This window comes from Sardina pilchardus, chromosome 8, assembly GCF_963854185.1.
Source record: "Sardina pilchardus chromosome 8, fSarPil1.1, whole genome shotgun sequence".
Lineage (NCBI taxonomy): Eukaryota > Metazoa > Chordata > Actinopteri > Clupeiformes > Clupeidae > Sardina > Sardina pilchardus.
This window is the reverse complement of record NC_085001.1, coordinates 17,853,794-17,868,969: the sequence shown is the minus strand read 5'-3', so window position 1 is coordinate 17,868,969 and position 15,176 is coordinate 17,853,794. Positions and strand designations below refer to the sequence as shown.

The 15,176-nt window shown below is 40.2% G+C and overlaps 1 long non-coding RNA gene across 1 annotated transcript; it reads left to right on the top strand.

Moving 5' to 3' along the window:
* The first annotated feature begins 2,415 nt into the window (after positions 1 to 2,415).
* LOC134089576 (uncharacterized) lies at positions 2,416 to 5,203 on the top strand. Its single transcript, XR_009940082.1, has 4 exons — positions 2,416 to 3,316; positions 4,075 to 4,196; positions 4,360 to 4,441; positions 4,678 to 5,203. It is a non-coding gene; the product is annotated as an uncharacterized LOC134089576 (long non-coding RNA).
* Positions 5,204 to 15,176: the final 9,973 nt, after the last annotated feature.

Genomic DNA, 15,176 nt, shown 5'->3' with positions numbered 1-15,176 from the left:
GTGTAGGCTATTGTTTGTGTTGGTATGGTTGTCAAACATTTAGTTTTGTTTTGGTTCTGTTTATTCTTTTATAGCCGAATGCACTACCGCCGTCATGTCATCCGGCACAAGCTTCCTTGGTAGGCTACACTGCTGTCATAAGCATTACGGTTCCCCATTGACTCCCATTGATTCTGACTGACCATTTCGAAGGAAAACGTCAATTATGTGCTGAAACAAACGCCGCTGACATATGATAGTAACCATTTCACTTTGATAATAACCTACATTTTTGTCCGACATAATAGGCCTACAGCAAGAATTTCGAAATTTTATCGACGCAACGTGGAGAAACTTAAGGGAGAACAAAAACATTACATCGGTGACCCACGTTCAATGGGATTCCCCATTGACCATGGATCACGAAAAACGACTTTGTGTCAATTTTCAACCGCGTGGCTTTTAATATCATAATAATGGGTGTGAAATATTCCTTAACCAATAGATGGCGGCATGGCACAGCGCACTTTGATGACACCCAACCATGAAACAGGAAGTAAAGTGCTGTGACGTAGTTGCTGTGTCATGCAAAGTGCGCTGTGCCATGCCGCCATCTAGTGGTTAAGGAATATTTCACATCCATTATTATGATATTAAAAGCCGCGCGGTTGAAAATTGACACAAAGTCGTTTGGGTGATCCATGTGATGAATTGTGTTTTTCTTTTCATACTTCGTTACTTTATGAATGGTGGTGTATTATTTAGGTACCATTTTGAATGTCATTACTCTGACATTCAAGAAATAACGGCTGCCGTTTTTCGTGATCCATGGTCAATGGGGAATCCCATTGAACGTGGGTCACGGATGTAATGTTTTTGTTCTCCCTTAAGTTTCTCCACGTTGCGTCGATAAAATGTCGAAATTCTTGCTGTATTATGTCGGACAAAAATGTAGGTTGTTATCAAAGTGAAATGGTTACTATCATATGTCAGCGGCGTTTGTTTCAGCAAATAATTGACGTTTTCCTTCGAAATGGTCAGTCAGAATCAATGGGAGTCAATGGGGAACCGTAATGCTTATAATAGCAGTGTACCAAGGAAGCTTGTGCCGGATGACATGACGGCGGTGAAAGCACTTTGTAACTGGGCCAACGTTTAGAACAGCGCTCTATAAATAAAGATTATTAGCCTAACCTATTATTATTTTTTATTATTAGGCTATATTTTAAACGAACTGTTTAGGTTGCCTCCAAGCTGAAGACGCTCAGAACATAGGCTACAGTAGCCTATATGGTGGTGTTTCTAGGTTAAACGGTTCAAGCTGAATAGAAAAAATGAAATTGGTAAGCGGAATAATAAGAAACGGAAGAAGAAGATGTAGCCGAAAGCACTTTGTAACTGGGCCAACGTTTAGAACAGCGCTCTATAAATAAAGATTATTAGCCTAACCTATTATTATTTTTTATTATTAGGCTATATTTTAAACGAACTGTTTAGGTTGCCTCCGCTGAAGACGCTCAGAACATAGGCGACAGTAGGCCTTTATGACGGAGGTGGTGTTTCTAGGTTAAACAGTTCAAGCTGAATAGAAAAAATGAAATTGGTAAGCGGAATAATAAGAAACGGAAGAAGAAGATGAAGCCTAGGAGTAGGCTAGCCTACAGTGCATGTTCATGGATAGGTGTAGTTTAATGGATGTTTTTATCAGGGTGCTTGCTCTTTTGTCAACTAAAAATTCCAGACTTTTTCCAAACGTAGGCCTATACTTTTTTCTTCAAGACCTCGACATTTTGTAGTTTTGAGAGTCAGGCTGCCAACACGCAATCATTTTTAGGCCTACTCTCTAATAGTAAGCGCCGTGACGGATGAAACAATTTTCGGTTAAACGTTGTTTTCTAAGACGACGTTACAAAAATAAACGTTTTTTTGTGTGTGATCAGCAACTCACATGTGTGGTCTCTTAAAATCTTGTATTTGGATAGCCTACGTATGACGATTGTGGTGTAGCCTAATTTAAGTTTGAACAGCTTGAGGCACTAGGTGCGACCCTAACCAGGTCCGTGTAGACACTAATTAGCCTATTATGACCGCCGCTAGCATAGCTAGCGAAGCGGTCATAGTTGTTGTCAAAGTTTTATTTATTTATTTATTTATTTATTAAAATTCTTTTTTCCCCGTCATTTTTCGTCAACGATGTAGCCCCAGTAGACTTCTGTGGAAAATGTTCGTTTCGTCCCCGGGGGTCACTCCCCACCCGCGCTGCCCCCGCCCGAAGCCCAAAAATTGCAGTTTTTCCTACATAGGCCTAACTACCTGGGGCCGGTTTCCCGATAACGTTCACTCTTAGCGAGCTACGAAGACTCCAAAGGTATAACTTAGGCTACCAAAGTTGTTTACCTTTCTAGTCGTGGTTCCCGAACTATCACTTCCCAGATAGCAAACTTCATTGATTTAAAGTTGAAAATTGGTCAGATTGGTTGATGTTTGGTTGAATTTAAAAAGTCAACATCAATTCAATGTTTAAGTGTAATCATAATTTCAACATTGAAAAACTGGCGTTGAATCAACATTGCTTAAAGGTTGGGTTTCCCATGATTAAAAGTTAAGCATTTCATCAACATTGTTTCAATGTCAATGTTCCGAAGGTGTGGCCCAAAGATTCTAGAATAGAGCTTTGGTACGCGCTTTAATCAACCATCCAATCAGCAAGCAGCATTTTATTTGAATTTTCTCCCGGAGGAGCTGGAGCCTCTCGCTGCTGCACTGCAAACGTTAGAGAAGAAGAAATAGAAGTATCAGCTTAACATTTGTAAAGGTAAGTTCGACATTTCTCATTTTTTTATCGGTCACTATTGAGAAACTAAACTAGAAAAAGTTGTTAAATGGGTTATTCCAAGATGTAGTTCGACCGTGTTGGTGAAAGAACTGAATTTGTTGTTCGTTAGTGCTAACATCATTATGCTAGTGAGTTAGATTAGCTATTATGTTAATATTCGTTTTTAGACTTGAAGTTGGAAAGGTTGCTATTGATTCACGGTTAAATTGTTATCGATACGTGGATGGTTAGTCTAGTGTTGGTTGGTTGGTTACCATTAGCAGGTAGCAGCTACATCCATTTTGAAGATTGGAGCACCAGAACTAACTGCTAACCGTTAGCTTATTAGCTTGCAGAGCTCCAGCCCTTGCCGTGACCCAGCTTTAGCTGCTAGCTGCTACCGAAGGAAGCTCTCGACACCTGGGACCGTTGATCCGCTGAGCTCGGTAGCGAGAGAGCTATGAATATTACCGACACACGTAAAAGAATGATCTGCATATGCGTTGGCGAATCTGGTCGTAGGTGTGACCCACTGTTTCACTGACTAATCAGAAAACCATCATCAAATATTGCCTTTCAAACAATTTCAAACCATTTACTCGTCAGCCAGCGCTTTTGCTGCCCAAACTGCTAAAACTTAGGCAATCATTTTTCACTGCTAGCAATGCAATCCTAGTGGGTCGTGGTGGGCTCGTCAGTCAGCTCTTCCCATATGGAAAATATAGAAAAAAACTTATATGCCAGCAATGTGTTTTATATACAAAACTTGTATGATTTACTCTTGAAAATGGCCCTTTTCTCGTTTTCCTCATACAACGTCATACAGTCCTTACAGGTTAATGTTTTATATGTTTCAGGTTACACAGATTTAGCAAGGATCTTATAATGGTTTCACTGGCATATAAAAACCTGATAGATTAAGAGTAAATCATAAACGTTTTGTATATAAAACACATTGCTGGCATATACGTTTTTCTATATCTTTTCCGTATGGGTTTTGCTGCTCAAACCTAACAATTCTCATTTTGGTAGATTGTGGTCGTCTTAAATATCCATATAATGTCATGTCTCATGACCGGTCTCATTAACAGTGGTCTTCTGTCACCACTGTATCCCCAAATTATTGTCTCTATCTTTTTGTTGCATAGCTTTAGCTCACTTCATCATCCTAGGTAGGCCTATGCCACAGCTATCCCCCCCCTCCTCTCCATCTCTCCATCTCTCCATTTGAAACTCCAAATATATGCCTAAAGTGTCCCCTCTTCTTTCTCCTTATGCAGATGTCCTGGCTCTCAACAAAGGCACCAGGCAGGATTGGGGTTTTTTTGCATTCCCATAAGCCTGACTTCCTGATGTCCACTACACTCTGTTCTCAATCTTCTCCAGTCTTTTGCAAACTGTGGTAAGTATCCCCAAATTCTTGTTTCTATCTTTTTGTTATATAACTTCTACCTATCACCTCACCTCATCATCCTAGGTCTGCCACAGCGATATCTTTCTCCCTCTCTCTATTTGAAACTCCACATGTATGCCAAAAGTGTTCCCTCTTCTTTTTCCTGATGCAGATGTTCAGATGTCCTATAAGCCTGACTTCCTGATGTCCACTACACTCCGTTCTCAACCTTCTCCGGTATTCTGCAAACTATGGTAAGTATCCCTTCATTTGTTGCACAACTTCATCAAACTTTATTCTTTCTAGCTCATTCCTTTTTTTTTTTTGAAAGACATCTCTGCCCGAGTACTTTTCCTTTTTTATTTTACTTTGTTACTGCTCTTACTCCTCCCATCCGTTTGTCCATGGAAGTAATTATTTGACTTAGAAACTCTCTAAATCTCATTACTTGACACGTGTGTTTTCTGTGCTCTCTCCTTTTAATAATCAGAATGCCTCCTTGTGTTGGATTCATGATGTTCACCATACTGCACGGCCTACTTTTTTTCCTCGCAAGCTATGGAAAGAAACTCTGTTCAGCTCATGAAACGGACTGTTCACATTTTTGGACTTATGTGGAGGAAGCAGGGTATCCTGGTAATTTTATTTTGCAGCTACTATGCTCTCGTATATAGGCCCAACAAAGAGAGAAATCTGAACTGGCAAAGCTGCTCTATATGCATCACAGGTCGGTATTGTTGACCTTCACAAATCAGTTTCAGTTGTACATTTAGATAATTCCAAACATTGATGTCAACACACTGCTGTTCTTGTACCTAATAATAACTTTGAGTTAGTCATGGCAAAATGTGTGCAAAATATGTGATGGTTGACTTCAGAGTAAACACTCATGTTTGACACATTGAACTTGTAGTAGAGTTGTTTGCATTAATTGAACAGGCCATCTTTGTTTTTTTGTATGTGAAGGTCATTAACAAGGAATAAAATGATTGTTTTCATATTCAACACCTTTGTTATTCATTTTCCTTAGTGAGACTTGAGACAAATGTTAAGCCAACTTGAATTCATGGTTATTATGGCAATGGTATGTTTGGTGAACTGTGCTTTTTTTAATTACTGAAAATCTTCATTTTTACTGTTCAAAGCGCAGTTTGTTGCACTGTATTTATCACGGACATGTTATGCCAGCCGATACAACCTTTACCGGCAGCTGGTTCCAGAACCTCACTGCGTAAGTTAAAGTGTTACGTTGTCCCGGTAACGCGATTTCCTGTTCTAAACAAATGACCTGCATGTGGCATTTTCTATCGCCTCACCGTGTTGTTTATTTCAAAATGAAAATAAATTAATTTGAAACGGTAAAAATCACTACCATGTCGAGGCGTTTATGTATGCTTGTGGTGTTCTGTAGCCTACACCAGAAGCATACATACACGCCTCGACATGGTAGTGACTTTTACCGCTTAAAATTCATTTATTTTCATTTTGAAATAAACACGAAAATGCCGCTTTCTGGTCGTTTGTTTAGAACAGCAAATAGCTTTACCGGGACAACGTAACACTTTAACTTACGCAGTGAGGTTCTGGAACCAGCTGCCGGTAAAGCATGTTTATGACACGTTTTCAATGTTGAATCAACCAAATTTCAATATTAGTACCATGGAATGAGGACTGAATCAGTGTTGAATCAACGTTTGATTATCATTGAAATTTCAATGTAATTTCAACGGCAATCACATCTGGTTGAATCAACGTTGAATCCACGTTTTAGATGATTGAAATTGTGATGTTGTTTCAACGGCAATCTCATCGAGCGCTTTCAATGTCGAAACAACTTCGGAGTTCAATGCAGATTCAACGAATCCTTTCAACGTTGATTCAATGCCATTTTGCTATCTGGGTTAGGAGTCTTCTTACGAAAAGCTCCTTACGTCCGACGTATAAGGCACTGTCCACCATGAAGGTGCTGAATTAGGTGACATCGATTGCTCAGAAATCGATTTTTTATTTCACGCGGAGGCTTGACAGACTTAAGAAAGCGTTCTTTGCACCAAAAAACACTGCTTATAATAGCCTATCGCCCCCACAACATTCACGCAACTTCAACGTGGATGAACTTATTAGCACACAATGATAAAAAAGTAGTCTAGAAATTAAATGATCTACGTCCACCAAGTAGGCTATGTTTTCATCTGGGTTTGTTTGTTAGTGTGTTAGTTTGTTTTCCGCATGGATAAAAAGATTCGAACGCTTCATGTTTGAAAGCGTTTGAGTGCTTTTCTAGTTTGTTTGTTTGTTTGTCTGTCCGTTTGTTTGCAAGATAGGCTAACTCTAAAAGTTAAAGATGGATTTCGATTAAATTTCCAGGGAAGATCTGAAATGACCCAAGGAAGAAACTATTTAATTTTGTGAGTGATTCGTATACCGTCTGGATGCAGGAGGCGTAGGCTACATGTGTTTGCTTGGGGGAGGTTTGTGCTTTTCTAGTTGAAATAGGCTATGTAGATTTTTTTTAAATCACAGCTGATTGACCAACATCCTCATTCAGTATTGTGTGCCTTTGGTTAACATTAAACATGACAGCAAGCCAGCACATTAGGCCTAAACATTGTAGGAAGGTGGGGGGGAAGCAAAGATTAAAGCGCTTTTAATTATTTTCAAATGCGTGCACGTTTCATATTTGTATGAAAACATTTCCAGAAACTATTTTCTAAATTAGCATACTTACATAAAATCATTGGCGAACCAAAATAGTGATTTTGTATCATATGAGTTGCATGCATAACCGAAATTGCTGTAGGGTACAGTGGCGGCGACTAGTGTCGCGAGTCGAAACATTGCTAAGGTGCAGCTAAGAGAGATCTGAGAGTGCTCCAGACCACTCTTACCAACGAACGACGTGCGAAAGACATTCGTAGCAAAGAAGGTTTCGGGAAATGCGTGAGGTACTTAAGGTAGAGCTTAAGACAGAGGTTACGAACTACGTAGCGTTAAGAAGGCTTCGGGAAACCGGCCCCTGAACCGTGGCACCGAGGATGACAAAATGTTAATGGTATGTTGGTCTCAAGAGCTCGCATCAACTTAGCTTATAACCAGTCATTTGTGATTTGCACCCCCATGGTAAAAATTGAAAATGCAATGTAATATTGCTTAAATTGCCCCTATCTTCAAATGAGATGTTATGAACTGCACCAAATTTCATTTGTATGATTAACCTGACACCCTCTGGGAGTATGCCAAGTTTTGTGGAATTTCATCCATGGGGGGCTATAAAATAAATGGATTTATATGTACATTCAGGACTGTATACCCATTGCCCTGTAGATGGTGGTATTAGCCCTCTGGAGTCTAAATCCCCCCTGGGGATTTGAAAAACTGTTCCAAACACACATCTCAATCTCTGCTAGTTTTTGTCCTAGAAACATATAAGTGACACCATTAGAAACCTTTAATCAACTAGTAATCAACAAATACTGTATGTTTTAAAAGAGAATGGTTGCTCTGGGTGCAACAAACATACAAACATGCAGGAACACACACACACACGCGCGCGCACGCACACACACACACACACATACAATTTATATACACACAGACACATACCTACACACACGCACCAGCACATACACACATGTACATAAAAAATTACACAAACACATGCACAAACATGCCAACATGCATGCACACATACACCCTTACACACACACACAAACACAGATGCACAGTACACACACACACACACACACACACCTCACACACACACACACATGCACACACACACTCACACACACACGCACACACACACACACACAGGGCACACACACAGATGCACAGGGCACACACACACACACACACACACACACACACACACTTCTTTGAGTACGTTTTCTGAGATGCAGCACTGTGTGAGACTACCGGAGCTGAGAAGTGTATGTGTGTTGGGGGGGGGGGGGGGGGGGGGGGGGTGCGTTTCTGTTTGTGTTCTCTTTCTTTCTCTCTCGCTGTGTCTGTGTGTGTTCTGTGTTATCTGTGTGTATTCTGTGTGTGTTCTCTCTCTCTCTCTCTGTGGGTGTATCTGTGTGTGTGCCTGTGTGTGTGTGTGTGCCTGTGTATGTGTGTGTGTGTTTGTGCACGCGCGCGCATGTGTGTGTGTGAGTGTGTGCCTGCGTGTGTGTGTGTGTGTGTGTGTGTGTGTGTGTGATCTGAAATTGGAGTGACAGTGATGGCAGAGAACACAGTGAACATATACACATAGAGACACATAAAACACACACACAAGCAGACAAACACACAAACACACTCATAGACAGAGAAGCACTCATACACAAAAGCAAGGGCACACATGCACACATTCATTTACATACATAAAAGTTGCATTAAGGGATGGAGTAGGCGATGGAAACAAAAGCGTGATTGATATTTGCGGAGAGAATGTGCAGAACTGAGCAGCGTTCATATTGTGTATCGCTTTGCGGTACATCTAATTACATTCAGAATATCGACAGGTTCAGACACCTGGCTGCACAGAAAACAGACGTATGTTCTTTACATAGGACACAAGACCAGTGATCAAACGCCTAATAATGAAAAGAAACTAAACAAATAGGCCAGGTTTGCATAAACAAACAATACATGACTCAGGCTGATCTTTGTTTTCAAAGTAGGCTACAACACTCAACAATAACATAAAACGAGTAAAATACAGAACAGTAAGAATAATCATTAAGGGCAGTAGAGTAAGGCTATGTAATAAAGTATGTAGGTTACATTTGCAATAAATAGACACTATGGGTAGGAATGCAATTGTCCGTAGGGGGTATAATGACATTAGGCCTAAAGTATAGTTGAGCTGAAAAAAACTAAGGGTAGCACTTTATAATAACCATCCGTTATAAATGGTTAATTGATGCTTTATTTTGCAACTATAATTAAACATTTAATAACTTAATTATCATAAATTAATAATTTGTAGATAACAATCAATGATTACCGAACACATAACTTACAAATACTTTATTATTAGCGTATGAAAAAATAAACAATTTATTTATAGACAACATACTAAGAAATATATGTTTAGTGATAACTTGATTTTAGTTTATTTTATATTAATAAGCTACATTATTATTGCAAATATCGTATTATTTATAATGATGTATTGTGTTATTGTTAATGATTACAATGTTGATTGTAGGCCTTTACATAGCCATATACACCATACCTATGCATATTACAAAGGTTGATTAACTATTGAACTATAAATGATGTTCTATTGATTAACAGTTAGTTAGAAAAACAATTACAATATTCGTTTTTCAGATGGCTACGATAAAGTTGGGCCAAACTAAGTCTTGTGCCCTCTGAACATGGGGGGTGAAATGACATCCCATATCATCATCTATTTCATCACCTTTCTGAAAATGTACAATTTATGTTTATGACTGACTCGTCCGGGTGGCGTACGGACATCTTCTTGTGCCCACCGTGTCATACACAATGGTATGGTATAGTAACATTAAAGCAACACCATGTAGTTTTTGGGGTTCAGGTACGAACCGGTACGAACCAAAGAACTACAAAATTCGACTGCTTTATGGCATAGGCTACACTTCCCCCACCACTTCCTCAAATTCCGTGCGAGCGTTGAATAGACAGTTGATGCCTTATAAACATCAGCTACGTGATCTTTTGGCGTTTGAAAAAAAAATAAAACCCACGAAATTATATTCATATGATGATATGCTGAAATGTAGCCTATGCTATAGGCTAGGCTACCTGGAATATACATTTCACACGCAACGCAGGCAGTCCGAGTTTGCCCAAGAGGTGAGAACTCCTCCTGCAGAATTCGGCTTGTCAACAAAAGCACGTGTATCCTAGCTCTGTCATCTAGTGTCATCATCCTGCCAACCAAACTGCACGGGAGCTGGTTATGCTAATTATAGCTCAACGTGTAAATCTACCACCTATAGGCTACTGACCAAACAATTATCTTGAAAAACAAAGTTATCACATGTAAGATTCTGTCATCATATTATAAGAGCTCTGCCTCTCAAAACTTTGCTTGAATTTCCCCTTGGGGATCAATAAAGTATCTATCTATCTATCTATCTATCTATCTAAAACATTTTGGGCGTGCAAATATATGCTACTATGGACGTGAATACCATAGCATACAATATCTGGTGACCATTTTTTTATGTTATAAAGACACTAAAAATGACCACCCTAGATTAGGCTACGCTATTGCTCATAAATATCGTAATCGTTTTTTTTTCTAATAAGACCAACGATTACCAACATTATCCCAATACCGAGAACGTGCACAGACCTGAGCTGAAAGCCTAGTTTTACAAATGTATCACTTAACTGGTATCGTAGTACCACATAATTTAATATTTAATGTGCAGCCTTAATATGTCTAGCCTATATTGTACGCTATGTCTAACTTGCTTCTGGTGTAACCGTGACAGATTTTACAACATAAGTAGAAGAAATTACCGTTTCCCAACTGTAGGGGGACCCCGAGAGCAGAACTTACATGGTGTTGCTTTAAAGTAGTTGAGCTGAGAAAACTGAGTTTTGTGCCCCCTCAACATGGCGGTGAAATGGCATCTCTATTTCATCACCTTTCTGAAAATTTATAATTTATGTGGGTTAAAACGTCCGGGTGGCGAACGGGCATCATCTTGTGCCCACCGCGTCATACGCAATGGTATGGTATAGTAACATTTAAGTAGTCGAGCTGAGAAAACTAAGTCTTGTGCCCCCTCAACATGGAGGTGAAATGGCATCTCTATTTCATCACCTTTCTGAAAATGTACAATTTATGTTGACTGACTCGTCCGGGTGGCGTACGGGCATCATCTTGTGCCCACCACGTCAGACAAACTGATATGGTATAGTAACATTAAAGTAGAGAAAACTGAGTCTTGTGCCCCCTCAATATGGGGGTGAAATGGCATCTCTATTTCATCACCTTTCTAAAAATGTACAATTTATTGTGGGTTAAAACGTCCGGGTGGCGTACGGGCATCATCTTGTGCCCACCACGTGATATACAATGGTATGGTATACTAACATTAAAGTAGTTGAGCTGAGAAAACTAAGTCTTGTGCCCCCTCAACATGGGGGTGAAATGGCATCTCTATTTCATCACCTTTCTAAAAATGTATAATTTATGTGAGTTAAAACGTCCGGGTGGCAAACGGGCATCATCTTGTGCCCACCGCGTCATATACAATGGTATGGTATACTGATATTTAAGTAGTCGAGCTGAGAAAACTAAGTCTTGTGCCCCCTCAACATGGGGGTGAAATGGCATCCCTATTTCATCACCTTTCTTAAAATCTACAATTTATGTCAACTGACTCGTCTGGGTGGTGTACGGGCATGGTCTTGTGCACACCGCGTCATACTCAATGGTATGGTATAGCAACATTAAAGTAGTTGAGCTGAGAAAACTAAGTCTTGTGCCCCCTCAATATGGGGGTGAAATGGCATCCCTATTTCATCACCTTTCTAAAAATCTACAATGTAAGTGGGTTAAAACGTCCGGGTGGCGTACGGGCATCATCTTGTGCCCACCACGTCATACACACTGATATGGTATAGTAACTAGGGCTGTCAAAATAACTGATTAATTTAGATGAATTAATTTGAGATAAAATAACTGATTAAAAAAATTAACACAGATTAATCGATGACCTTTGACCCGGAGCCATTCTAGTCAGTAACCATTAGACCGTAAAATGGGGAGACACGAATGTTCTGCCTGGATCATTGATTGGAACATTTACTTAAAAAAAAACAAGACTTAGTTTTCTCAGCTCAACTACTTTAATGTTACTATACCATATCAGTGTGTATGATGCGATGGGCACAAGATGATGCCCGTACGCCACCCGGACGTTTTTACCCACATACATTACACATTTTTAGAAAGGTGATAAAATAGAGATGCCATTTCACCCCCATGTTGAGGGGGCACAAGACTTAGTTTTCTCAGCTCGACTACTTTAATGTTAGTATATCATATCAGTGTGTATGACGTGTTGGGCACAACATGATGCCCGTATGCCACCCGGACGTTTTAACCCACATAAATTGTAGATTTTTAGAAAGGTGATGAAATAGGGATGCCATTTCACCCCCATGTTGAGGGGGCACAAGACTTAGTTTTCTCAGCTCCACTGCTTTAATGTTACTATACCATACCATTGTGTATGACGCGGTGGGCACAAGATGATGCCCATACGCCACCCGGACGAGTGAGTCCAATATGGCAAGAGTTTGGTTGCTATAACAACCCTTGCTGAGCTAAGTAGACGGGCCAGATGACAGTGCAATTGTGGTTGAAATACTCCCGAAACACTCAAGAAAACAAAGCTAAATATATCTGTATCAAGTAATCAGATGTTGATTAATTACAAACAATATGCTAGCAGTGGTGGAAGGGCATTATGAAGGTAAAATTTCAATATAATCTCTGAGCTAGCGCTATATGTCCCATCAGAACCCATTGATTCGACTCGTCTTATTGCCGTCCAGTTAGCTATTTCGCTGTGGCGCGAACTTTTATGACATCATTGTCAAGGGGTGAATACTGTGAGTTAAGTGGTTTTAAAGGTGGATCCTGAATGGTGTTACTTCTGTTTACATTCCACGTAAACAAACAAAACACTACTTTGCAATGCATGCTACTAAATCAAGTTTTCTCATTGCCCCCAACCCATATGTGCATGCTCACTAACGTAAGCACAAGAACGTCTGCAAGGCGGCTTGCAGATGTGTTCGAAAGGTCTGCTGGACGGCTGCAAGATGTATTCTAGAGAGCGTTTGCTCATGTGGCAGACGTATCTGATACGTCTTGCTAAGTTCTTCAAACAGCGTTTAGCAGCCGTATCCCAGATGCTCATCAATACGTCATAATAGGACATCCATCTCCATAACGTCTTACAAAGATCTTATAAAGGTATTAAATATGATAAAGATCTAGGACTACGACACACAGGCCCTGATGTACTAAGAATAGCGATCGTAACGTTTTTTGCGCCAAGGCCAACACGCAGAAAGCACACGCTATCATACTTCAGTTTACGTCCTATTTACCAATCCTGAAATTCGTTGGGTAATCTGCGCCGTGCTCCGCCCCTTGACGCAGTTTGCGAAGGACAACAACTGAACGACACGTCAATCAGAAGCGCAGTGGAATGAAGTTAACTGATGACAACATTAAAATGAATCCGACGTTTAGCGATCATGAAATAATACAATGCATAATGTCAACAAGCAGGAAGATAATTTAGGGCAGTAGTTCTACTCAAACTAGGCTTACTTGTGCACGTAGGCTATGGAAGATTGATCAAATCTAACAAGTAGGAAAGTTTAAGCTGATGGCGTGAAAGTGAAAGTAAACATTCGAAAAGCCACCGAAAGTTAAGGTTGCTTTTGATGTAGTACAAAGACGCAAAACTGGTGGTCTAATTAGCGATTTTGTTGTCTTTGAATGATTCTCTTATAGATGCATTTAACAGCAAATCGCATTTAACACCTGCTTTTACAAGGCGGAAATATTTAGGCGCAAAATAGACGTGCGCTTTCATGGGCAGTTTTAGTACATACAGGGGAATACATAATTAGGCGCATTTAACGCTTCTCCTCCCATCTTTTTACACAAACCTCCTACTATCAGCTGACACTCCCATAAATCCATATGCATGAGACGGAAAAGCGCAATTTGCCATTTTCAGCTCCCGCGACAGGCAGTCTGCGCCTTCACGTCATTGCGGCCCGTTAATACATACCTCGCCATCTTTCTATGCGCACGTTGCGAAACAAATACGCCTGAAGTGGGCGCAAAAGCGTTAGTACATCTGCCCCACATTCTCAGTGAGATGCCGCCGCTGTTTGTAAGATCAAAATAAGACGTTCTAAATGGAATGCGATGTAATTAAGCTGTTCAGATCTTTTCCAGGCGTCTCGGAGACGTATTTGTCTCTATTTGTGCTGACTCCCCTAAACTAGGTGGGAACAGTGGCCTCTAAAGCAGGCGCTGTGCCATTTTAGACGAAAACTATACTGTGAGTTAAGTGGTTTTAAAGAGACCCTATGCAACTTTATGCAGGAGACGATCGCTCTTTGTTTACATCTGGAAGTCTGAGACGAAGAACCACGCTTGCAATTTATATATTTAAATATAGCCTATACATGTATAAATATACACGCTAAAGCTGTCGGGGAAGCTCTGCAGAGAAAATGCAAGCATAAAACGAGCGAAAACGAAAAACGAAACCGAAACCAGAGATGAAATCGCCAATCCTGCATAGTTCCTCTTTAAAGGTGCACTATAAGATCCTGAATGGTGTTACTTCTGTTGACATTCCACGTAAACAAACAAAAAACTATTTTGCAATGCATGCTACAATCAAGATCTGTTTCGACCTCACTCTGACCGTCACTACGGTCTAAAAAATAGTCAAAATAGTCATGTCCATGACCTCCGGAAGCAGAACGACTTGCGTTAATTAATAGCAGAGAATGCTCCCGGGTCAGTCTCTTTCTCCTTCTCGCCTCAGAGACTTGTTTGTGAGTATTCAGGGTCCCCGCGGGGTAGTAAAAGGTAGTAAAATTTTTTTTCAGAATTAAGGCCCTTGAAAGGTAGTAAAAGGTAGTAAATGTAATTTCACTTGGTAGTATTTTTTTTTTTTTTCCGCCTCTATATATGAGTTTCCATTGTTTGCATAATATTTGTACTTAAAAAGGGGGAGGGGGGGGGGGGGGGGGAATCTAGCTTATAAATAAAGTAGCCGATGATTACGGCACCTCAACGGAGTAGCCGTCAGCATTCAATGGTTGCCATAGATAGCGACACCGCCAGGGATGTCATTGAAAGTGAAAGCAGTCATGTTGATGAATGTTTGATGCAAGTTCGATGTGTGTGGTGAACTATTTGTAGCTGAAGCCATGACACAGTAAAGGTCAAATTAT